This window comes from Schistocerca americana, chromosome 6 (assembly GCF_021461395.2).
Source record: "Schistocerca americana isolate TAMUIC-IGC-003095 chromosome 6, iqSchAmer2.1, whole genome shotgun sequence".
NCBI classification, from domain to species: Eukaryota; Metazoa; Arthropoda; class Insecta; order Orthoptera; family Acrididae; genus Schistocerca; species Schistocerca americana.
In genome coordinates, this window is record NC_060124.1 from 152,472,279 (window position 1) to 152,498,740 (window position 26,462).

Here is a 26,462-nt window from a genome sequence, read left to right on the forward strand (position 1 = left end):
TATCCAATCTAAAGTATCCGGGCGTCCCTATGCAGTGCGAAACTGACCACTAGAGGGCGGATCTGCTAGTATAAAAGGCGACAGGGAGTATTTCGTTTTCAAGAGAAAACCACTAACACTAAACTGCGTCGATCAGGAGCGTTCAGTGATTTCCAGCGTTGACTACTCATTGCAAGTCTCTTGAGTAAACTCCATCAGAGTCATTTCAACTCTTCTAAGGTTGCCGAAGTCCACTGTTGGTGGTGTGAGTGTGGAGTGGAAACGCGAAGGAAGCATCACAGCTAAAGCAAGAAAGTGGACCTCATTTACTGACGGACAGGAACCATCGAGCGTACGGAGAGCAGCTGTAATAGATAGTATGAACTCGGCGAAAGGAATCATGATTCCACAAGTGCTGTCAGCAATCAAGATGGCACAGTAACTGTCCACCGGGAATGCAATGGTCGACCAGTTCTTCATAGGCCACACATTTCTGCATTTCTGTGGTCGTCCGCCCCCGGTACCTGAGTGGTCATTGCGACGGAATGTCAATCCTAAGGGCCCGGGTTCGATTCTCGCCTGAGTCGGAGATTTTCTTCTCTCAGGGACTGGGTGTTGTGTTGTCCTAACCATCATCATTTCATCCCCACCGACGCGCAAGTCGGCGAAGTGGCGTCAGATCGAAAGACTTGCACCCGGTGAACGGTCTACTCGACGGGAAGCCCTGGTCACACGACATTTACATTACATTTCTGTGGTCAGTGCTAAGCAATGCTTGAGGTCGTGTAAGGAACGACGCCACGTGTTGGATGTCTGGAAACCAGTGGTTCCACTTTCTCTGACCTTCTACACGTTAGTTTTCTGCCAATGAAACAAAGAAATCCACATTGAATTGCACAGTAGCGGAGTAGCCTTGAAACAACACCCAGGGCTTGTCTGAGCCATCTTTCCCCAGTCTCCTACTGCAACTTTCCGGTACTGCCGGGGATCTTTCCTTGCTAGGAGGACTGGAAGAAAGTGCACTCAGCCTTATGATGCCAGCTGAGGAACTACTTGACCGAGTTGTAGGTCCCCAGGTCACGAAATCTGACAGCAGTCGGGAGAGCGGTGTGCTTACCCCACGCCCCTGCATACCGCATCCAATGACGCCAATGGCAGAGGATGACACGGCGGTCGGTCGGTCCGATGGGCGGCCTTTCGGTACCGATGGGCCCACCGTGGCCTATGGACGGAGTTATTTTATTTTCATCCTACTGTATCTTCTAGTTGTTCTAGTACAATGGGGAATGAGGAATAACTCCTTTGAAATTCGGAAAGTAAGGTGGAGTTACTGGCATCACTGAAGATCTGAGGACGTCTCTAAGTCGTGCCAGCATAGCTCAGTCGGAAACAGTACTCCACGAGACAGAGGGCTCCACGTTCGAATCTTAATCTGCCAGAAATTTTAAAGTCAAAGACATGCTTGTAAATGAAACAAATGCTTTGCTGGTAGGTCATAAACCAAATTCAGCATAAACAACGAAGTCTGCATAAAATGATTCCGTCGTTCCAGGACAAATCTCAAACGTCCACTGCTAATATTTGAGGCTTTAAGCTATAAGACACTTCACGTAAGGAGTTCTTACGTACAGTGTGATTGTAATTAAAGTTAAACTTTCAAACCGCTGTAGTAATAACACCACTGGTCAGAATGACGTCAAATTGCAAAGGAATATTATCGGAGGAGCGGGAAAACGTATGGCAGAAGAAAAATAAATAATTAGAAAATGTAGCAACAGATGGCGCAGTAAGCATCGTACTTTAATAGTGGTCGATTACAAATGACAAATGAATCATACAACAATGGCTAAGTAATACGTTTGCCGTTAAACAAACTGTACTACTCAGTCTGCATGGGTGTACAGGTGTGATACCGTTAGCTACGTAAGCCCACCCACCACGGCGAGGTCATAACACATCGGATGGGAAAAATCAGTTTTTAATTGTCCTGAGGCCAAAAATCGCATAAAAAGCATGAATCACAATCAAATCGGATTATTCATTTCCGTATGGCTGGCGCGAAACTTGTTCAGTATGCTGTCCACCGTTTTGTGCAACAAGTTGAAATCGAGGAACAGCATGTTCCACAACTCATCGTAGTGTTTCCGGGGTCACGTGCAGAATGTGTTGCGCAATGCGTGCCTTCGATGCAGCTAAGTTTGCAATCGGAACACTGAACACAACATCTTTCAGATAGCCCCACAGCCAGAAGTAACGCGGATTAAGATCAGGTGATTGGGACGGCCAGGCTGTAGGGAAATGGCGGTTGATATTTCTATCATTTCCGAAATGGCGCTTCAGCAGCTGCTTAACTGGATTTGCAATGTGCGGAGGTGCGCCATCTTGCATAAAAATGATCCCATCCACATAACCAAGTTGTTGGAGAGCTGGTATGATGATGTAGCGCAAAAGACACCCATAGCGCTAACCAGTGACGGTACAGATAACGGGACCGGAATCACCTATCTCTTCGAAAAAATATGTCCCTGTGATAAATGATGCCGTAAACCCGCACCACACAGTGACCTTTTCAGGATGAAGAGGTACTGGTTGATTTGCGTGTGGACTTTCCGTTGCCCATACTCCACAATTCTGTGTATTGGCATATCCTGTCAGATGGAAGTGGGCTTCGTCTGACTACAAAATCTTCCACGGCCAATCAAATGGTTCAAATGTTTCTGAGCACTATGGGACTTAACTTCTGAGGTCATCAGTCCCCTAGAACTTAGAACTACTTAAACCTAACTAACCAAAGGACGTCACACACATCCATGCCCGAGGCAGGATTCGAAACTGCCACCGTAGCGGTCGCGCGGTTCCAGACTGTAGCGCCTAGAACCACTCGGCCACCCCGGCCGGCCACGGCCAATTATTGACCACTTCCACGCGAGCAAGAAATTCTAAAGCAGAGGTCTCTCTTGCTGGCAGGTCAACAGGAAGCAACTGTGCAAATGGGTAATTTTGAATGGATATCAAAGAAGGATGTTTCGCAGGACTTTACGCACCGTGCTCACGGGCATGTCCAATGTTCGGATAGTTCTCCGTGCACCATACGTTTGCACACCACCACTCGTCTGCTCTTGCATTGCTGTGGCCACCGCTTCCACTGACGTCGAATCAATTCGTTTCCTCCCTCTACCAGGTTCCACACCAAAAGAACCCGTCTTTTCGAATTTTCGAATCATTATCTCCAGACCCACAGCAGTTATCGGACCAACGCGTTTTTTAAAACCCTTCAGTGTCCGGAACTTCTGCAAAGCGACGTGTGCATAGACATCATTCTTGTAATACAGCTTTACAAGCAGATCGCGATCCTACATTGAGACAGAAATGGTGAACGTCGCAGACGCGAAAGGAGGAAAAGCCGTGTACCCGGCGTGTTTATACCAACTTCAGTGGGTCGTGCACATGACAGGTGTTTTCATTTACGTATTCTGACACATACAGCGCCATCTGTTGATCAATTTTCACACTATTTTTTTCTCCTGCCATAAGTTTTCCCCCTTCTCCAATAATATTTCGTTGCAATTCGACTTCATTGTGACCAGTGGCGTTATTTCTACAGCGTTTGAAAAGTTTAAGTATAATCACCGTATATACTAAGGTGCCATAAGTCATGGGATACGTCCTAATATCGAGTCAGACGTCCTCTTGCACGCGGTAGCGCAGCAACGCGACATGACGTGGACGCAAAAAGTCGTCGGAAGTCTCCTTCAGAAGTTTTGAGCCATGCTGACTCTATAGCCGTCCATTACTGCGAATAACGGATTCTGTGTACGAACTGACTTCTTGATTATTTCCCATAAATGTTCGATGGATTTAATATCGGACGATCTGGGTGACCATATCATTTGCTCGAATTGTGCAGATGGTTTTCAAACCAATCGCGAAAAAATTTGACCGTGAGACATGGCGCACTGTCATCCATAAAAATTCCATCGTTGGGAACATGGCTGCAAGTGGTCTCCAAGTAGCCAAATATAACCATTTCCAGTCAATTATCGATTCAATTGGACCAGGGGACTCAGTCACGCCATTATGGTGCCACCACCATCTTACACAGTCTCCTGTTGACAACCTGGGTCCGTGGCTTTGTGGGGTTTGCGCCACACTCGAACCCTACCATCAGCTCTTGTTGTTGTTGTGGTCTTCAGTCCTGAGACTGGTATGATGCAGCTCTCCATGCTACTCTATCCTGTGCAAGCTTCTTCATCTCCCAGTACCTACTACAACCTACATCCTTCTGAATCTGCTTACTGTATTCACCTCTTGGTCTCCTACGATTTTTACCCTCCACGCTGCTCTCCAATACTAAATTGGTGATCCCTTGATGCCTCAGAACATGTCCTACTAACCGATCCCTTCTTCTAGTCGAGTTGTGAAACAAACTCCTCTTCTCCACAATTCTATTCAATACCTCCTCATCAGTTATCTGATCTACCCATCTAATCTTCAGCATTCTTCTGTAGCACCACATTTCGAAAGCTTTTATTCTCTTCTTGGCCAAGCTATTTATCGTCCATGTTTCACTTCCATACATGGCTACACTCCATACAAATACTTTCAGAAACGACTTCCTGACACTTAAATCTATACTCGATGTTAACAAATTTCTCTTCTTCAGAAACGCTTTCCTTGCCATTGTCAGTCTACATTTTATATCCTCTCTACTTCGACCATCATCAGTTATTTTGCTCCCCAAATAGCAAAACTCCTTTACTACTTTAAGAGTCTCATTTCCTAATCTAATTCCCTCAGCATCACCCGACTTAATTCCACTACATTCCATTATCCTCGTTTTGCTTTTGATGATGTTCATCTTATATCCTCCTTTCAAGACACTGTCCATTCCGTTCAACTGCTCTTCCAAGTCCTTTGCTGTCTCTGACAAAATTACAATGTCATCGGCGAACCTCAGAGTTTTTATTTCTTCTCCATGGATTTTAATACCTACGAATTTTTCTTTTGTTTCCTTTACTGGTTGCTCAATATACAGATTGAATACATCAGATCTTACTAACTGAAATTAGGACTCATCTAACCAGAGCACGGTTTTACAGTAGTCTAGGGACCAACCGATATGCTCACGAGTTCAGGAGAGGCGCTGCAGGGATTGTCGTGCTGTTAGCAAAGGTAGTCGCGTCGGTCGTCTGCTGCAATAGCCCATTAAAGCCATATTTAGACGCACTGTCCTAATGCATACGTTTGCCGTGCGTCCCACATTGATATCTGCGGTTATTTCAGGCAGTGTTGCTTGTATGTTAGCACTGAGAACTCTCTGCAAATACCCCTGCTCTCGTTCGTGGGCCACTGCGTTGTCTGTGGTGAGAGGTAATGTCAGAAATTTGATATTCTCGGCACGCTCTTGAACTGTGGGTTTCGAAATATTGGATTCCCTACGATTTCCGAAACGGAATATCCCATGCGTCTAGCTTCAAGTACCATTCCGCGTTCAGATTTCTTGTTGTGCCGCCATAATCACGTCGGGAACCTTTGCGAGGGGCCGGGGTAAGCAATGTATTTAACAATAAATTCTTCTAGAATCTTCATATGAAAATGATGCTCCAAGTTTCTTCCCCCCCCCCCCCCCTTTTCTAACTCCGACTTTTGCTGTTGCACATGGATTAAGAAGAAACGCGAACTGACTGTAATCGAGCCTGCAAGTGGACTAGAAAAGAGTTTGGCACCTGCAATAACTTAATTTCATAGAAATTAATTTGATGAAGGAAAGTTTCATTAACGTACTGAGAAATGAAAGGGTTGCTCTACCAATGAAAGTTCTGTCCAAAATAACAATTTGATTTATTATGAATAAACTCAAAATAATAAACAAAACACATGAAACATTTACAATACGTCAAATTGGATACTCAAATGAATGCTGTTAATGTGGAGTTGTCCATAAACTAGCTTGTGACATTTATGACCAAGTGGTATGTGGAACCAATTCCTTGCAACTCAAATCTTAAGAGAAACACTCAGCCAACCCCAACATTAATTGCTGCTATAGTAGTGAGAACTCAGACAATGAACATCCAAGACAGAATCACGTAAGAAAAGACGGGAACAGGCGCGCTCTGCTGAGCTCTGATTATCCCAGGGCAAAATTCCCTAATCTGCCGGTGCTGCAGACATACATTACCAAGCTGTCTTCTTAACTGCAAGGACACGATCTGGCGTACCGGAAGCGATGGCTGGTTGCTTCGACGTCCCGTCGTGGTGATGATAAAGTCTCGAGTATAGCCCGAAACAAATTATCCTGGTCTGGTTGTTCCAGACTAAAGACTTCCTAGCAATACAAATGCGTCTCTGAGGAAGACGAAGAAGGCTCGCTACACAATCACTGACGGTACAGTGATTGATTTTAACAAGCGAAGTTACACAGTAACTCCAATACATTCAACTTTAGCCAAAACTGCTCAAGACGGACAACATAGGCCGCTTGTACGCAGAACGTTCAATTGCCAACTGTACTCGGAAAGTTACGTTGAAGTCGAAACTTCAGCAACTTCATCAAACAGTTACAATTAAATGAAAGTATATTAGACAGCCAACGGTAGGCTGTCCAGAGCAGCGAGAGCTCAGTCCTGTAACCTACTCCGATCGAAAGGCGAGACTCCACTCTATCAAGAGCACCCGTACAAGCAGAAAACACAGAACATTCCCGCCCCCACGACAGTGACTGTAATTAAACTTGCCAATCAGCAACTCGAAAACCGGTGGAAAGTTCCACTCTATTGCCGAAGCACTACTTTTCCACCAATGGACATACTCAGCGCCAGTTTCTGCGCCGATTTTGCTACGTCACGGAGCTATCCCTGATCAAGCCAATCACAGTTATGATTTTGCAGAAAACGCTGAAATTTGTCTGCCAAGACTGCCTGGGAACACAAGTAATTCCCACTCGCTCGTAGCCCGTCAGAAAGCGTTTTCACTAAGTTTCTGCAAAGTAACGGAATCTCTAGCCCCAGCTGCTCCTTCAGGCCCCTGTGGCTATGTCGCCCCCGCTCTTTTGACAATACCTGCGTCTGGCCAGCACCCACTCAGCTCCCTCACACCCGTCGGCATAACCCTTTCAAGATCAGCAGATTCAGCCTGTCACCGGACCACCCGAGTGACGAGAGATGCTGCGTCGGAAGTCCGCGTGTGAAGGAATAGCAACTTTTCACCGCATGCAATTAGAGAGGAAAATATTTATAACTTCTGAGTTCTCAATACTAGTATTGTGATGACCATACTCGGCTATACTTCCCCAAATCGAATTACTCAGAGTAAGATATAAATATGAGAGGGGGCAAGTCACTGTGTGCATCGTAAAGGCATTCCACCTCTCACCTTTTCACATGAATCACCTGAGTACAAATGACAGCTCCAAAAATGCACTGGCTTTCTACATCTTGGGTCGGCATCTGTATATGTGCATATCTCTGCGGCCGGTCGGAGTGGCCGAGCGGTTCTAGGCGCTACAGTCTGGAACTACGCGACCGCTACGGTCGCAGGTTCGAATCCTGCCTCGGGCATGGATGTGTGTGATGTCCTTAGGTTAGTTAGGTTTAAGTAGTTCTAAGTTCTAAGGGACTGACGACCTCAGAAGTTAAGTCCCATAGTGCTCAGAGCCATTTGAACCATTTTTTACATATCTCTGCCTGATGATTTGTGTCACCTCAGTGTATATTCTTACTACTCCAATAACGCATCATTACATTTCTTGTTATCTGACCCACTACTTTTTCGTCAAGTTACTAGAAACCTAAAATTTTCTACTACCGTGCGAAACTGGCCCACGTTTCATAACATACCACTGCTGGAATAATAAACTGATGAAGAGATGATAAGGATAAAGCTTTTGCAGTAGATTTTAATAAAATTAGGCTTACTTTGTTGTTCGTTTAAGACGTTATCCGCTCATATTTCTGTTATCTAGCTGTTTCTTGTTTGAATGAAGTTAAACATCACACATTCAGATTAGGGGCACAACGCGTAAGGTATAATCCGTCAAGCATTCTGGGATACCGCGTATCGGTATTTGCCTACTCCGTAATGTCTAAGATTTCTCCATATATCTGAACGACAAAAATAAAACCAGCCTTTAGATTAACGACAGTGTACCTTCAATGGGCAGATCATTAATACTTTTACTGAAATGGCTTCCAAGTTTCATTAACTTCTCAGTATAGTGAAAAATTTCTCTTCTCTTCACCCTCTACAGTAGTGAGATCAGGTCTGCTCCTAGCGATTGCATTATTTATGTCCACAACGCCAACGTAATTGAGGTCGGCAGGGCAATACTTGATCCGCTAGCTTTGCTTGTTCTTCTGGAAAGGCCTTTAGTCGCCGGGAAAAGCAAATAATCACGCCGGGAGAAGTTTACGTGGATGTGCTTAGGAAGCGAACTGACGCAGCTGCTGGGACGACACGTATGAGGCGGTTTTATTCCCGTAATTTGTAGCTCCGTTTAGTAAACAACCGCAGAAAAGTTTCAGTTGGCGTGATGAGAACTCGTCTAAACGGTTTTATGTCCGAGATTCAGTATCACTGGTTCCGGCCACATGTTAACGCCACTCTTTGAGTGGGGCAAACAGCAAGTCAAGTATCGAACATAAAATTCACGGATTAATTTGTTTTGGTCGAGGAATCCCATGCGACCGTTTCCTAAACCGACCACAGGCGGTCCTCTCTTTCGCTAAGCGACCGACGTGGCGTAGTGGTTAGCACGCTAGACGCGCATTCGGGAGAACGACGGTTCAATTCCTCCGTCGGCCATCATACTTTAGGTTTTCCGTGATATTCCTAAATCACTCCAGGCTAATGCCTTCCTTCCCCATCCTTCCCTAGTCCGATGAGAACGATGACCTCGCAGTTTGGTCTCATTCCCCAAATAAACTCCACCTCTCTTTCACTTTAACCGTTTCAGACCAGTTTTTTCTGGAGGAACGAAATTTTTTATTTATGTGGCAATGGTCTTAGGTGGTCTATTTTAATGATTTTAGATGCAAGATCTATAGGAAAATATGTACTCCTTTTCAAAACATATTTTGTTCACTTGGTTTCATTTTTGGACTAAAATAAATAATTGCGAAATATTCTCTACTGTACTATGATCGTCCAACAATTACCATGCAAAATAACCACATAATTATACTGTGGAATATAGTGAACCAGCCATATCCCTGTATTATGGGTGTCATGAGGTGCTGTGCACCGCTACGCTGACTTACCGATATTTTCTTAGTGATGTCCAACAGTTGGCAGCACTTATGCATGATGAAAAGGTCGAACATTCAGATTTGTGTACCTCAGGTTTCCATTGGGAAAAATATTTTGTGTTGCAGCCAAGACACAGTAAAAGTTCACGTACACAATTGTAGCCAGAGGGTCCGAAAGCGTAACACTTCGTAGTCACAACGAACAGGGTGACTGCTGTTGTGTTTCTGCGAAGTGTCTTCTGACGATCACAGCCACTTTGCTAATTCTATCTAATTCGCCCTGATTCATAGGTTCCTGCCACATATTATATCAGATTTTTGTCCGTTAGTTATTTTGTCCCTTTTTATCGTAGACTACACAATCACTCTAAGAGATGCACTACGGTCAAAACTCATCGTAGGATGTTACACAACAACAGTCGAGTACCAGCGTGATTATGGTACAGCTTTCTTTTGTTCGGTTGTCAGTCTTCTGTCTTCTGACTGGTCTGATACGGGCCGCCACGATTTATTCTCTTCTGATAACCTCTTCAACTCAGAGTAGCATCTAAACACAATACCGTCAATTAATTGCTGCATATAATATAATGTCGATCTTCTCCTACAACTCTACCGTCTTCGACTCTCTCTTGTACATCCACATCTCGGTGACTCCTCTGCAGTTCACGCTTAACTACCTGGCAAAGGGTTCATTGGAGTCCGCCTGCTTAGCTGGGTGGTAACGTACATGCCTCCCATGCACTGGGCCCGGGTTCGATTCCCGGCCGGGCTGGAGATTTTTCTCCGCTCGGGGACTGGGTGTTGTGTTGTCCTCATCATCATTTCATCCTCATCCCCGGCCGCAAGACGCCCAATGTGGCACCGACTGAAATCAGACTTGCTGTTGGTTGTCGAACACGGTTGGGACACTCTGACCAACAATGCCATACGATCATTTCATTTATTTCAGGGTTCATCGAACCAATTTCACTCTAATTCTCTGCTATTCAGTTCTCGAAGAGCTCGCAGGGAAAATGAACACTTTCCGTGCAGGCGATAATTTCTCCTATTTCAATGCAAAGATAATTTCGCCCTATATAGATGAGTGACGACAAAATATTTTCGCATTTGTAGGAGAACGTTGGAGATTGAAATTCCGTGAACAGATTTCGCCGCAACGAAAAAATCTTTGTTTCAATGACTGCCGCGTCAACTCGCTTATCATATCGGTGACATCCTCTCCTCTATTTCACGATAATACAAAACGAGTGACCCTTCTTTGAACTTTGTCGATGTCGTCCATCAATTCTATCCGGTAAGGATCCCACACCGCAATATTCTAGCAGAGGACGGACAAGTGTGGTGTGGGCAGTCTGTTTAGTAGACCTGTTGCATGTCACAAGCGTTCTGGCAATAAAACCAAGTCTTGGTTTGTCTTCCCCCACAACATTATCCATGTGATCATTTCAGTTTAAGTTGTTCGTAACTGTAATCTCTAGGTATTTAGTTTAATTGACACCCTTTAGATTTGTGCGCTTTATCACGTAAGCGAAACTTAACGGATTCCTTTTACTGCTCACGTGGAGGGCCTGGCAACTTTTATTGTTGAAAATTGCTACTCCTTGCACCATCCAGTCACCTTGTCTAAATCATTTTGCAACTGGTTTTGATTGTCAGATGACTTTGCTAGACGGAAAATGACAGCATCATCTCTAAATAATCTAAGATGGCTGCTCACATTATCTCTAAAATCATTTATATAAACTAGGAACAGCAGAGAGCCTATAATACTTTCTTGGCGAATATCCGTGAATTACTACGATCTCTGACCTTTCTAACAGGAAATCGCGTATCCAATCGCACAGCTGAGACGATATTAAATCGTTTCCCTAATGTGTTAAAACATGTCCTGCATGATATGCACTGCCTGGTGAACGACGTGAAGCACGCAGAAGATACGGTCGGATATCAATGTAACTTCGTACACGTATACGCTATCAGCAGCTTTGTAAATTAGAGTTGTAATTATCTGTGACAACTACAACGGCCACCAGAGTGCGTTACTGTTATCGGTGTTTAGTACTGTTGCCAGTCCTGGTAGGGTATATAAAGGGCGTGAAGAGTGTCAGGTACTGAGTGATCCCTGTGAAACACACGGAGATGCCAACGTTGTCCTTTGAGACAGAGTTATCAGCAGATGGCACACTTTGAGTAGGGCCTCATTGTTGGGTCTCCATTTGGCCGACTCGTCGAATCGTGCAGTACTGATATATGTAGAACATTCGTATGTGACAGTGGTGCGATGTTGGAACGCAGGGGAACGTGAGGCCAAGCAGATCCGTCGTCAATGTCGCTGGGGCCACCAGAAAGAAGGAGTGCTGTTCTTACATTTGCCTGCCACCAGACAAGAACTAATGGACTCGCTGCGCCATTCTGTATCAACCTGCTCCAATGGAGACTAGCATCAGTCAGATTAGGCGATTACCATCCCACGCGTACGATGCTGACAACACAACAACACAGACGGCTGAGTTTTGAGCTGATGAATGGTGTTGCAATGTGTTCAGCGGCGAACCGCAGGTCTACTCTACATCTACATCTACATCTACATCTACATGGATACTCTGTAAATCACATTTAAGTGCCTGGCAGAGGGTTCATCAAACCACTTTCACAATTCTCTATTATTCCAATCTCGTATAGCGCGCGGAAAGAATAAACACCTATATCTTTCCGTACGAGCTCTGATTTCCCTTATTTTATCGTGGTGATCGTTCCTCCCTATGTAGGTGGGTGTCAACAATATATTTTCGCATTCGGAGGAGAAAGTTGGTGATTGGAATTTCGTGAGAAGATTCTGTCGCAACGAAAAACGCCTTTCTTTTAACGATTTCCAGCCCAAATCCTGTATCATTCCTATGACACTCTCTCTCATATTTCGCGATAACACAAAACGTGCTGCCTTTCTTTGAACTTTTTTGATGTACTCCGTCAGTCCTAACTGGTAAGGACCCCACACCGTGGAGCAGTATTCTAAAAGAGGACGGACAAGCGTAATGTAGGCAGTCTCCTTAGCAGGTCTGTTACATTTTCGAAGTGTCCTGCCAATAAAACGCAGCCTTTGGTTAGCCTGCCCAACAACATTTTCTATGTGTTCTTTCCAATTTAAGTTGTTCGTAATTGTAATACCTAGGTATTTAGTTGAATTTACGGCTTTTAGATTAGATTGATTTATCGTGTAACCGAAGTTTAACGAGTTTCTTTTAGCTCTCATGTGGATGACCTCACACTTTTCGTTATTCAGGGTCAACTGCCACTTTCCGCACCACACAGATATTTTTCTAAATCGTTTTGCAGTTTGTTTTGATCTTCTGATGACTTTATTAGTCGATAAACGACAGCGTTATCTGCAAACAACTGAAGACGGCTGCTCAGATTGTCTCCCAAATCGTTTATATAGATAAGGCACAGCAAAGGGCCTATAACACTACTTCGGGGAACGCCTGAAATCACTTCTGTTTTACTCGATGACTTTCCGTTAATTACTACGAACCGTGACCTCTTTGACAGGAAATCGCAAATCCAGTCACATAACTGAGACGATATTCCTTAAACACGCAATTTCACTACGAGCCGCTTGTGTGGTACAGTGTCAAAAGCCTTCCGGAAATCCAGGAATACGGAATCGATCTGAAATCCCTTGTCAATAGCACTCTACCCTGGACGATCGTCGACAGCGAATATGTCGGTGACGTGAGGAGAGGTCCTTTGCTTCCAATGTTTTAGGCAGACATAGCAATGTTGCTTCTGCCCTCATCGTGTGAAGAGCCGTCGTGTAACATTTCAAATCATGGATGGTAGCGATTGGGGAGACACCAGCACAATGGTACATCACAGACATCCTGCGACCTGGTGTGCTACCTTTAATGTGACAATACTTGAGTGAAAGAGATGACCCATTGATCGGACATATCGTAAGAAATTGTCAGTTTGGCACATCACCCTACGAACTATTTATATAATCTGCGATAATGATGCTGGGTGAAGCAATGAACTAAAGTTTGTACCAGTTCCGGGATTCGAACCCGCGTCTCCTGCTTCCAAGGCAGATGCGCCACACTGAACTGCAGGTAACATAGCTGCACGGACTATCTTGGTACGTCTCCATCGGCAACACAAATTCCAATTCGAGCCTCAGCCCATTGCTATTCCCCTTCTAAACTCGCATCAGTCCTGCAGAGGTTCTGGTATTGGAAGACCACCTCAGCATTGAGCGAAAGCGTCTGTGTTAGACGTAGTGCCAGTGTGGCGCAGCGGATAGCGTATCCGCCTATTAATCAAGAGACTCTGGTTTGAGTCTCACCACTGGTAAAAATGTTAGTTTATTGCTTCATCCTACACCATTATCGTACATAATTGTGAGACTCAATATGTCTGTATATGATTAATACACTCAAGAGCTAAAGGAACTGGTATACCTGCCTAATATCGTGTATGGCCCCCGCGAGCACGCAGAAGTGCCGCAACACGATGTGACATGGACTCGACTGATATCTCAGATAGTGCTGGAGGTACTGACATTATGAATCCTGCAGGGCTGTCCATAAATCCGTAAGAGTACGACGGGGTGGAGATCTCTTCTGAAGAGCACGTTGCAAGGCATCTCAGATATACTCAATAATGTTCATGTCTGGGGAGTTTGGTGGCTAGTGGAAGTGTTTAAACTCACAAGACTGTTTCTCGAGCCACTCTCTAGCAATTATAGACGTGTGGGCAGTCGCATTGTCCTGCTGGAATTGCCAAAGCCCGCCGGAATGGACAGGATCCTTATGTACATGTCAGCCGTCAGAGTCGTGTCAGCAGGGTCCATGAGTTCGTGAGGTTGTCATCATACCCGTACACATTCATCCGCTCGATACAATTTGAAACGAGACTCGCCCAACCAGCGAACATGTTGCCAGTCATCAAGAATTCAATGTTGGCGTTGACGGGACTAGACGAGGCGTAAGGCTTCGTGTCGCGCAGTCATCAAGGCTACACGAGTGGGCCTTCGGCTCCGAAAGCCCATATCGATCATTTTTCGATGAATGGTTCGCACGCTGACACTTGTTGATAGCCCAGAATTGAAATCTGCAGCAATTTCGGGAAGGTTTGGTAGTGTTCTTTATCTTTATTTGTCCGTGGATCATTTCTTACAATGATATTGGACACGTCTTCTGTCACGCTGAAAGATTCTCTTCAGTTGTCGTGGTCTCGTTCTCGCAGGATGTTTTTCCGACCGCAGCGATGTCGGAAATTTGATGTTTTACCGGATTCCTGATATTCACGGGACACTCATGAAATGATCGTACGGGAATATCCCCACTTCATCGCTACCTCGGAGATGCTGTGTCCCATCGCTCATGCGCCGACTGTAACACCACGTTCAAACTCACTTAAATCTTGGTAACCTGCCGTTGTAGCAGTAACCTATCTAACAACTTCACCAGACACTTGTCTTATCTAAGCGCTGCCGACCGCAGCGCCATATTCTGCCTGTTTACATGTCTCTATATTTGAATAGGCAACCCTATACCAGTTTCTATGGCGCTTCAGTGTTAATCACGTACATCTGAGGTACAGGCGGGATAGACCCCACTTACTCATTGCTAAGGTGCTATTCCAATATTGGAGACCCTCTGCAGTACTGATGCGAGTTTAGAAGGGGAATATTAATGGGCTGAGGCGTGAATTGTAATCTGTATCGCTGAGGGGGGCGTGCTAGAATAGTCCATGCAGTTCTAGTACCCGTAGTGCCAGTGTGGCGCAGCAGATAGCATATTTGCTGAGTAAGCAGGAGACCCGAGTTCGTATCCTGGTGCTGGAACAAATATTAAGTCATAGCTTCAGCCTACATAATTATCGTAGATAAAGGCGAGACTCAATACGTCTCAGGAATATCAGCTAGGTGATGATGAGAAAAAGATTGAATAACCAACGAAAGCATCACGTCCTACGAGTCGGGGCATGGAGTTTCAGAAGCTTGAACCTGGTAGGGAAGCTAGAAAAACTGAAAAGGGAAATGCAAAAGCTCAATCTAGAGGTAGTAGGAGTCAGTGAAGTGAAATGGAAAGAAGACAAAGATTTCTGGTCAGATGAGTATAGGGTAATTTCAATAGCAGCAGAAAATGGTATAACAGGAGTAGGATTCGTTATGAATAGGAAGGTAGGGCAGAGATCGTGTTTCTGTGAACAGTTCAGTGATAGGTTACTTCTTATCAGAATCGACAGTAAGCCAACACCGACAACGATAGTTCAGGTATACATGCCGACGTCGGAAGCTGAAGATGAAGAGACAGAGAAAGTGTATGAGGATATTGAAAGGGTAATACAGCGCGTAAAGGGAGATGAAAATCTAATAGTCATTGGGGATTGGAATGCAGTTGTAGGCGAAGGAATAGAAGAAAGGGTTACGGGAGAAGATGAGCTTAGGACAAGGTATGAGAGAAGAGAAAAATTGCTTGAGTTCTGTAATAAATTTCAGCTAGTAATAGCGAAAACTCTGTTCAAGAATCACAAGAGGAGGAGGTATACTTGGAAAAGCCGGGTGATTCGGGAAGATTTCAGTTAGATTACATCATGGTCAGACAGAGATTTCGAAATCAGATACTGGATTGTTAGCCGTATCTAGGAACAGCGCGCAAAGAAGTGGGATGCGGAAGTACTAATAAATGACGAGATACATTCCATCAGAATTTCCGAAATCGGACAACAAAACGGCTATTCACGTTGGCGTGTAGAATGTATGAATGTGGCGACATACCATTTGACTTCCGAAAAAATTCCGAAGAATGCAAGAGCTGACAAGTGCGAGAATTATCGTACAATCAGCTTAACATCCCGTGCATCCAAGTTGCTGACAAGAATAATATACAGAAGAATGGAAAACAAAATGAGGATCTGTTAGATGACAATCAGTTTGCTTTTAGGAAAGGTAAAGGAACCAGAGAGGCAGTTCTGACGTTGTGGTTGGTAATGAAAGCAAGAATGAAGGAAAATCAAGACACGTTCATAGGATTCGTGTACCTGGAAAAAGCGTTCGACAATGTAAAATGGTGTAAAATGTTCGAAATTCTGATAAAAAATGAGAGGTAAGTTGTAGGGAAACACAGATAATATATAATATGTGCAAGAACCAAAAAGGGAACAATAAGCCCGGAAGATCAAGAAGTTCTCTGATTGAAAAGGGTGTAAGACAGGGATGTAGTCTTTCGCCCCTACCATTCAATCTACACATCGAAGAAGCAGTGACGGAAATAAAAGATAGGTTCAAGAGTGAGTTCAAAATTCTAGGTGTAATGACATTGCTATCCTCAGTGAAAGTGAAGAAGAACTGGGATCTGTTGAATAGAAACAACAGTCTAGCGAGTACAGAATATGGACTGAGAGTAAATGGAAGAAAGTCGAAAGTAATGAGTAGTAGCATAAATAAGAAGAGCGAGAAAGTTAACTTGAGGACTGATGGTCACGAAGTAGTTGGTGTTAAGGAATTCTGCTACCTAGGCAGCAAAATAACCAATGACGCTAGCGGTTCTAGGCGCTTCAGTCTGGATCTGCGTGACCGCTGCGGTCGCAGGTTCGAATCCTGCCTCGGGCATTGATGTGTGTGATGTCCTTAGGTTATTTAGGTTTAAGTAGTTCTAAGTTCTAGGGGACTGCTGACCTCAGATGTTAAGTCCCGCCGGCCGGTGTGGCCGTGCGGTTATAGGCGCTTCAGTCTGGAACCGCGTGACCGCTACGGTCGCAGGTTCGAATCCTGCCTCGGGCATGGATGTATGTGACGTCCTTAGGTTAGTTAGGTTTAAATAGTTCTAAGTTCTAGGGGACTGATGACCACAGATGTTAAGTCCCATAGTGCTCAGAGCCATTTGAACCATTTGTTAAGTCCCACAGTGCTCAGAGCCATTTGAACCATTTTTGAACCAATGACGGACGGAGGAAGAAGGACTTAAAAGGTAGACTAGCACTGGGGAAAAGGGCATTTCTGGTCTAGAGAAATCTACTATTTTCAGATTATCACACATACACTATTTACATAAACTGGAATTGGAGGGGGGAGAAAGGAAAGGAGAGGTAAAGAACTACTGATAACAGTGCATCGGGACTTTATGCGGAATCAGCGGCGACGAGCGAAAATGTGTGCCGGCCCGAGACCCAAGTCAAGGATCTCCTGTTTACTAGCTAGTTGCGTTAACCATTGCGCCATCTGAACACAGTGTTTATCGCAAATGCGCAGACTATCTCGGCACGCTCGACCTCCAGCGGGAATCTGAAATTAGCGAGGACATGGGCGGGGACTGTGGATAGGCGAGACTGCGGTTACGTGCGCCAGGTGGCTAATGTGAGTCGGACGGAGAAGGAATCGGAAAACTAGTAGGACATTCAAATGTTTCGTGACGCTTTACAGTCAGTTTGGCTGCAGGAAAGTTAAAGGCACCAGAGACATATTTCTGAGTATGGGCATCGTAATGGAGGCAAGATAAGAAAAATCAAGACACTTTCACAGGATTTGTTTACATAGAAAATCTATCTAAAACGTAAAATAGCGCGACGTATTCAGAATCACCATAAAAAGACTGTGTAAGATTCAGTGAAAGACAGGTAATATAAAATATATACTACACGCGAGAGAGGACAATAAGAATGGAAGAACGCAAGAGAATGGCTCAGATTAGAGGCAGGTTTTCCGTTGTATTCAACCTGTGCATTGAAGAAGAACATAGTAAATAAAAGAATGGTTTTGAACTGGAGTCTAAAGCCAGAGTAAAAATTTATTAATGATAAGATTGGTGATACTGCTGTCCTCTGTGAAGGTGGGGATAAAATACAGGACCTGTTGATTGTCTAATGAGCACATAAAATGGAATGAGAGTAAAACACAAAAAGTAGAATGTAAAGATGTGTAGCAGAAATGAGATTTGCGATCAAAAAAGGAAACTAGGGACCGCGTTGTAGAGGAAATGTAGGCATTCTGCTGCCTGGCAGCAGAATAACGCGTAACAAATGAAGGAAGGAAGATACAAGCAGCAGACAACCGAAAGCATTGCCATCTGCACTGAAGCGCCAAAGAAACTGGTATATGCATGCGTATTAAAAAAAATGGTTCAAATGGCTCTGAGCACTATGCGACTTAACTTCTGAGGTCATCAGTCGCCTAGAACTTAGAACTAATTAAACCTAACTAACCTAAGGACAACACACACATCCATGCCCGAGGCAGGATTCGAACCTGCGACCGTAGCGGTCGCTCGACTCCAGACTGTAGTGCCTAGAACCGCACGGCCACTCCGGCCGGCCATGCGTATTCAAATACAGATATGTGTAAACAGACAAAATACGGCGCTGGGATCGGCAACGCCTATATAAGACAACAAGTGTCTGGCGTAGTTGTTAGAACGGCTACCGCCGCTACAATGGTAGGTTGTCAAGGTGTACAAGATTTTGAACATGATTTTATGATCGGCGCACTAGCGATGGGACACAGTATCTCCGAGGTAGCAATGAAGGAGGGATTTTCCTGTATGATTTCACGAGTGTACCATGAATATCAGGAATCCAGTACAACATCAAATCTCCAACATCGCTGCAGCGGGAAAAGGACCCTGCAAGAACGGGACCAACGACGACTGAAGACAATCATTCAACGTGACAGAAGTGCAACCGTTCCGCAAATTGCTTGACTTCAGTGGTGGGCCATCAGCAAGTGTCACCATGCGAACCAATCATCGATATGGGCTTTCGGAACGGAAGGCCCACTCGTGTGCTCTTCACGACTGCACTACACAAATCTTTACGCCTCGCCTGGGCCCGTCAACATCGACGTTAGACTGTTGAAGACTGGAAAAATGTTGGTTGCCTGGTCGGACGAGTCTCGTTTCAGATTTTATCGAGCGGCTGGACGTGTAGGGTATGGATGTTCAAAAATGTTCAAATGTGTGTGAAATCTTATAGGACTTAACTGCCAAGGTCATCAGTCCCTAAGCTTACACATTACTTCACCTAAATTATCCTAAGGACAAACACACACACCCATGCCCGAGGGAGGGGACAGTTCAAGCTCGTGAAGGCTATGTCATGATGTGGGGCATGTGCATATGGGACCCATGATACGTCTAGATACCATTCTGATAAGTGAAGCGTACGTAAGCACCCTGTCTGATCATCTGTATCCATTCATGTCCATTGTGCGTTCTGACGGACATGGGAAATTCCAGCAGGACAGTGCGACATCCTAACCGTCCACAATTGCTACAGAATGGCTCCAGGAACATTATTTCGAGTTTTAATACTTCCGTTGGCCACCAAACTCCACATACATGAACAGTATTGAGCATATCTGAGATGCCTGTTCAGAAGAGATCTCCAGCTCCTCGTACTCTTACGGACTCCAGCACTGCTTCAGACTTAGTCCAATCCATGCCACGTCGTGTTGCGGCACTTCTACGTGCTCGCTGGGGCCCTACGCGATATTAGGCAGGTGTACCAGTTTCTTTGGCTCTTCTGTGTATATTACTACACGCCTATACCGGTTCATGGTTCACAGTTCAATTCATGATTCACGGTCATAAGAGCCAGTTGCGTTTTGCATATCTAACACCTTTCAGGGACAACAACTTGACTTTGAATGCTTCATTTAAAAATTGTAAATGCTGCATTAGCTTATTAAACTTAGTGCGATGTATGTCTCTTACGTGTTTACTTCAAATCCAGCACTACATGAAAATCAAATGGAGTAGATTCTTCTAATCGTATTGCCCTGAGATGTGAATATTAAATGGGATATCAGCCCACGCGACCTGTAAAACCATAATGTTAGCTGCCAAACTCTCAGCCAGTCACCTCTTTTCTTTCCAAGTAAAATGTGTCTGTTCTGCATTAATGGTGAGAGACAGTACATACCACAGAGGCGACCGTATTTATTCCTTTTTGCTTCTTCTTTCTAGTTCGTCCTGTAAACGAGCTTGTTTCCAGAGCTAAAAGGTAATTTCAGGATTTGCTCTTCTTGAAGGGACACTTCATCATAGCGCCGTGCTGTATGGTAATAATTCTGACGAACGTGTAGCTTTAGTTCACTATTCGTTAATTTACTACAAGCGGTTTTCAAACTACTGTTGAAAGTACATTTTGGGTCAAGACGGCTCGGGACGACTAGCTCCCTCAGAAAACACATTAAATCCTGTATATTCTTCAGTGAGAATATAGGTTTGATGTAACTTTCAAGTTAGTCTGTCCTACGCCAACTTCTGCACACTCCGTAACTACTGCAACTTCCATCCATTTGAACCAGCTTTGTGTGACGAAGCCTTGGCTCCCTCTAAAATTTTTTATTCCTCACACTTCCTTCCATACTGACAATTCCTTACGATATGTCCTATCAACGGGTCATTTCTTTCACTCAAGTTGTACCACGAATTTTTCTCACTGCTTCGATTTGATACGTCTGTAGTATGTGCGTTATAATATTAATTAAAACGTTGAATAAAACATTCAGAAATCCTAAAACTAAGCTGCGCAAAACCCATTCTTAATACTGTACGAGGTTAAAAAAATGTTGCTCGGCTGAGATTCTCATTCCGAAATACGTTAAAAAATACAAACAGCAGCACAGTAGCAACCAAAGCTGGGAAATATAGTGATATGTTTAAATAATAATAAAGTGCAAATAGCAGATTTCAAAGCTAGTTAATAACGGCTCAGTAACGCAGTATGGCAACGGCCTTGCCGCAGGGGATACACCGGTTCCCGTGAGATCACCGAAGTTAAGCGCCTTTGGGCGTGGCCGGTACTTGGATGAGTGACCATCCAGCCGCCATGTGCTGTTGCCATTTTTCGGGGTGCACTGAGCCTCGTGATGCCAATTGAGGAGCTATTCGACCGAATAGTAGCGGCTCCGGTCAAAGAAAACCATCATAACGAGCGGGAGAACGGTGTGCTGACCACACGCCCCTCCTATCCGCATCCTCACCTGAGGATGACACGGCGGTCAGATGGTCCCGATTGGCCACTTGTGGCCTGAAGACGGAGTGCAATAACGCAATGACCCAGAGAGAAAACAGCACATTCGGTTTCAAGTGCTTCCATAATCACGTCCTGCCTCACGTTGACTTGTCTTTAGGCGTCCTGTTACGTATGCGTTTCCAGATAAAATTTGATGACCACCCAAGGAATACAGCTGAAGACGTGTGGAAGAAAAGAAACAAGGTCTACTGTGAGGTCATTACAGATGGATAACCTTACAAAACAAGGAATAAAATCTATAATGGTCATCCGGAAGAACCTATTTCGCCTGTTGCTCGAAGCTGTACTTTTTTTAAGGAAAATTGCTGTTTAATGTCCCGTCGACGACGAGATCATTAGTATTGGAGCATAAATTGGGATTTGGAAAGGATGGTGAAAGGATTCTGCCGTGACCCTTCCAAGGAACCATCACGTCTTTTGTATTGAGATAATCAAGTGAATCACGGAAAAGTCTCGATGACCGGACAGAGATTATAACTGTCGTCCTCCAGCACACGAATCCAGTGTAAATACACTGACAAAGAGAGGTACCCAGCGACGCGATCGACTTTTTGAAGCTATCTGTACTGTGATGTAGGTTAAGATACAATGTATCGCACACTGTAACGATTCACGCTGGTGGGCCCTCGTTTACGAGTAAGTGACGAAAAAAGAATTCGGAATTCTTTGTGGTACTCAGTGGTGTGAAAACCGCTGCGTGGTGTAACGGATAAAATGGATAGGATAACATCTTTACAGGCACGACGATGCAGGAGGTTAATGATTCAAATACACAATTTTTTATTTTTAAATCTTAATTGAAATTACTTCGAACATTATTTTTATTGAATTAATTGGTTTAAATGTAATTTTTTTTATTTCTATGTCCTTGCCACATAACTTTACTCACTGTATGAATTTTTTCATTTCTTTCATTTTTCTTTATGTCATCCTTTTTCCAATCGGAACTTTTGTGAATATGAATGTAATTATATTTATCTATTATAATATTCAGTTATTTGATTGAAAATTCCGAGCCATCACTTAAAAAAACAAAAGACGAAATAATCTACTTACATTTATGCAGTGGTGTGAAAATGTATTTTTTTAAACCAGATTTGCAATTTTTTGCACAGTAATCGTCACACAAACATTCAAAACATAACCTAAGTACCTATTGCACTATGGACAAAATAACACAGGTAAATGGTCCTCCCCCCATGAACCATGGACCTTACCGTTGCTGGGGAGGCTTGCGTGCCTCAACGATACAGATAGCCGTACCGTAGGTGCAACCACAACGGAGGGGATCTGTTGAGAGGCCAGACAAACGTGTGGTTCCTGAATAGGGGCAGCAGCCTTTTCAGTAGTTGCGGGGGCAACAGTCTGGATGATTCACTGATCTGGCCTTGTAACACTAACCAAAATGGCCTTGCTGTTCTGGTACTGCGAACGGCTGAAAGCAAGGGGAAATTACAGCCGTAATTTTTCCCGAGGGCATGCAGCTTTACTCTATGATTAAAAGATGATGGCGTCCTCTTCGGTAAAATATTCCGGGGTAAAATAGTCCCCCATTCGGATCTCCGGGCGGGGGCTACTCAAGAGGACGTCGTTATCAGGAGAGAGAAAATGGTTCAAATGGCTCTGAGCACTATGGGACTTAACATCTATGGTCAACAGTCCCCTAGAACTTAGAACTACTTAAACCTAACTAACCTAAGGACATCACACACGTCCATGCCCGAGGCAGGATTCGAACCTGCGACCGTAGCAGTCGCGCGGCTCCGGACTGAGCGCCTAGAGCCGCTAGACCACCGCGGCCGGCGGAGAAAGAAATCTGGCGTTCTACGGATCGGAGCGTGGAATGTCAGATCCCTTAATCGGGCAGGTAGGTTAGAAAATTTAAAAAGGGAAATGGATAGGTTAAAGTTAGATATAGTGGGAATTAGTGAAGTTCGGTGGCAGGAGGAACAAGACTTTTGGTCAGGTGAATACAGGGTTATAAATACTAAATCAAATAGGGGTGATGCAGGAGTAGGTTTAATAATGAATAAAAAAATAGGAGTGCGCGTTAGCTACTACAAACAGCATAGTGAACGCATTATTGTGGCCAAGATAGACACGAAGCCCACGCCTACTACAGTAGTAAAGGTTTATATGCCAACTAGCTCTGCAGATGATGAAGAAATCGATGAAATGTATGATGTGATAAAAGAAATTATTCAGGTAGTGAAGGGAGACGAAAATTTAATAGTCATGGGTGACTGGAGTTCGAGAGTAGGAAAAGGGAGAGAAGGAAACATAGTAGGTGAATATGGATTGGGGCTAAGAAATGTAAGAGGAAGCCGCCTGGTAGAATTTTGCGCAGAGCATAATTTAATCATAGCTAACACTTGGTTCAAGAATCATGAAAGAAAGTTGTATACATGGAAGAGCCCTTGAGATACTAAAAGGTATCAGATAGATTATATAATGGAAAGACAGATTTAGGAACCAGATTTTAAATTGTAAGGCATTTCCAGGGGCAGATGTGGACTCTGACCACAATCTATTGGCTATGAACTGTAGATTAAAACTGAAGAAACTGCAAAAAGGTGGGAATTTAAGGAAATGCAACCTGGATAAAATGAAAGAACCAGAGGTTGTACAGAGTTTCAGGAAAAGCATAAGGGAACAATTGACAGGAATGGGGGAAAGAAATACAGTAGAAGAAGAATGGGTAACTTTGAGGGCTGAAATAGTGAAAGCAGCAGAGGATCAAATAGGTAAAAAGACGAGGGCTAGTAGAAACCCTTGGGTAACAGAAGAAATATTGAATTTAATTGATGAAAGGAGAAAATATAAAAATGCAGTAAATGAAGCAGGCAGAAAGGAATACAAACGTCTCAGAAATGATATCGACAGGAAGTGCAAAATGGCTAAGCAGGGATGGCTAGGGGACAAGTGTAAGGCTGTAGAGGTTTATCTCGCTAGATAGATACTCCCTACAGGAAAATTAAAGAGACCTTTGGAGAAAGGAGAACCACTTGCATGAATATCAAGAACTTTGATGGAAACCCACTTCTAAGCAAAGAAGGGAAAGCAGAAAGGTGGATGGAGTATATAGAGGGTGTATACAAGGGCAATGTACTTGAGGACAATATTATGGAAATGGAAGACGATGTAGATGAAGATGAAATGAGAGATATGATACTGCGTGAAGAGTTTGACAGAGCACTGAAAGACCCAAGTCGGAACAAGGTCCCCGGAGTAGACAACATTTCATTAGAACTACTGACAGCCTTGGGAAAGCCAGTCCTGACAAAACTCTACCATCTGGTGAGCAAGATGTATGAGACAGTCGAAATACCCTCAGACTCCAGGAAGAATATAATAATTCCAATCCCAAAGAAATCAGGTGTTGACAGATGTAAAAATTACCGAACTATCAGTTTAATAAGTCACAGCTACAAAATACTAACGCGAATTCTTTACAGACGAATGGAAAAACTGATAGAAGCCGACCTCGGGGAAGATGAGTTTGGATTCCGTAGAAATGTTGGAACACGTGAGGCAATACTGACCCTACGGCTTATCTTAGAAGAAACATTAAGGAAAGGCAAACCTACGTTTCTAGCAATTATAGACTTAGAGAAAGCTTTTGACAATGTTGATTGGAATACTCTCTTTCAAATACCGAAGGTGGCAGGGGTAAAATACAGGGAGCGAAACGCTGTTTACAATTTGTACAGAAAGCAGATGGCAGTTATAAAAGTCGAGGGACATGAAAGGGAAGCAGCGGTTGGCAAGGGTGTGAGAAAGGGTTGTAGCCTCTCCCCAATGTTATTCAATCTGTATATTGAGCAAGCAGTAAAGGAAACAAAAGAAAAATTCGGAGTAGGTATTAAAATCCATGGAGAAGAAATAAAAACTTTGAGGTTCGCCGATGACATTGTAATTCTGTCACAGACAGCAAAGGACTTGGAAGAGCAGTTGGACCGAAAGGATATTGTCTTGAAAGGAGGATATAAGATGAAAATCAACAAAAGCAAAACGACGATAATGGAATGTAGTCGAATTAAGTCGGGTGATGCTGAGGGAATTAGATTAGGAAATGAGACACTTAAAGTAGTAAAGGAGATTTGCTATTTGGGGAGCAAAATAACTGATGATGGTCGGAGTAGAGATGATATGAAATGTAGACTGGCAATGGCAAGGAAAGCGTTTCTGAAGAAGAAAAATTTGTTAACATCGAGTGTAGACTGAAATGTCAGCAAGTCGTTTCTGAAAGTATTTGTATGGAATGTAGCCATGTGTAGAAGTGAAACATGGACAATAAATAGTTTAGACAAGAAGAGAATAGAAGCTTTCGAAATGTGGTGCTACAGAAGAATGCTGAAGATTAAATGGGTAGATCACATAACTAACGAGGAGGTATTGAAAAGAATTGGGGAGAAGAGGAGCTTGTGGTACAACTTGACTAGAAGAAGGGATCGGTTGGTAGGACATGCTCTGAGACATCGAGGGATCACCAATTTAGTATTTTAGGGCAGCGTGGAGGGTAAAAATCGTAGAGGGAGACCAAGAGATGAATACACTAAGCAGATGCAGAAGGATGTAGGTTGCAGTAGGTACTGGGAGATGAAGAAGCTTGCACAGTATAGAGTAGCATGGAGAGCTGCATCAATCCAGTCTCAGGACTGAAGACCACAACAACAACAACAAATGAAAGATAGGTTTATAAGTAAAACAGAATTGAGACAAAATGAGGAATGTAACATTGAAGAGCCAAAGAAACTAGTAACTCTGCCTAATATCGTGTAGGGCCCCCGCGAGCACGCAGAAGTGCCGCAACACGACGTGGCATGCACTTGATTAGTGTCTAAAGTAGTGCTAGAGGGAACTGACACCATGAATCTTGGAGGGCTGTCCATAAATGCTTAAGAGTACGAGGGGGTTGAGGTCTCTTCTGAACTATACCTTGCAAGACATCCCTGATATGCTCACTAATGTTCACGTCTGGGGAGTTCAGTGGCCAGCGGAAGTGTTTAAACTCAGAAGAGTGTTTCTGGAGCCACTCTGTAGCAATTCCCGGCGTGTGGGGTGTCGCATTGTTCGTCGGAATGTACAATGTACATCAATGGATGCAGGTGATCAGACAGGATGGTTACGTACGTGCCACCTGCCAGGGTCGTATCTAGACGTATGAGGGAGCCCATATCACTCCAAATGCACACGCTACAC

At 44.0% G+C, this 26,462-nt stretch overlaps 1 protein-coding gene across 1 annotated transcript in view; it reads left to right on the forward strand.

Annotated features, from left to right (window-relative positions):
• LOC124620017 (cholinesterase 1-like) overlaps nucleotides 1-26,462 on the forward strand; it is a 335,028-nt gene that overhangs the window by 170,122 nt on the left and 138,444 nt on the right. The gene's annotated exons all lie outside the window — the stretch shown is intronic.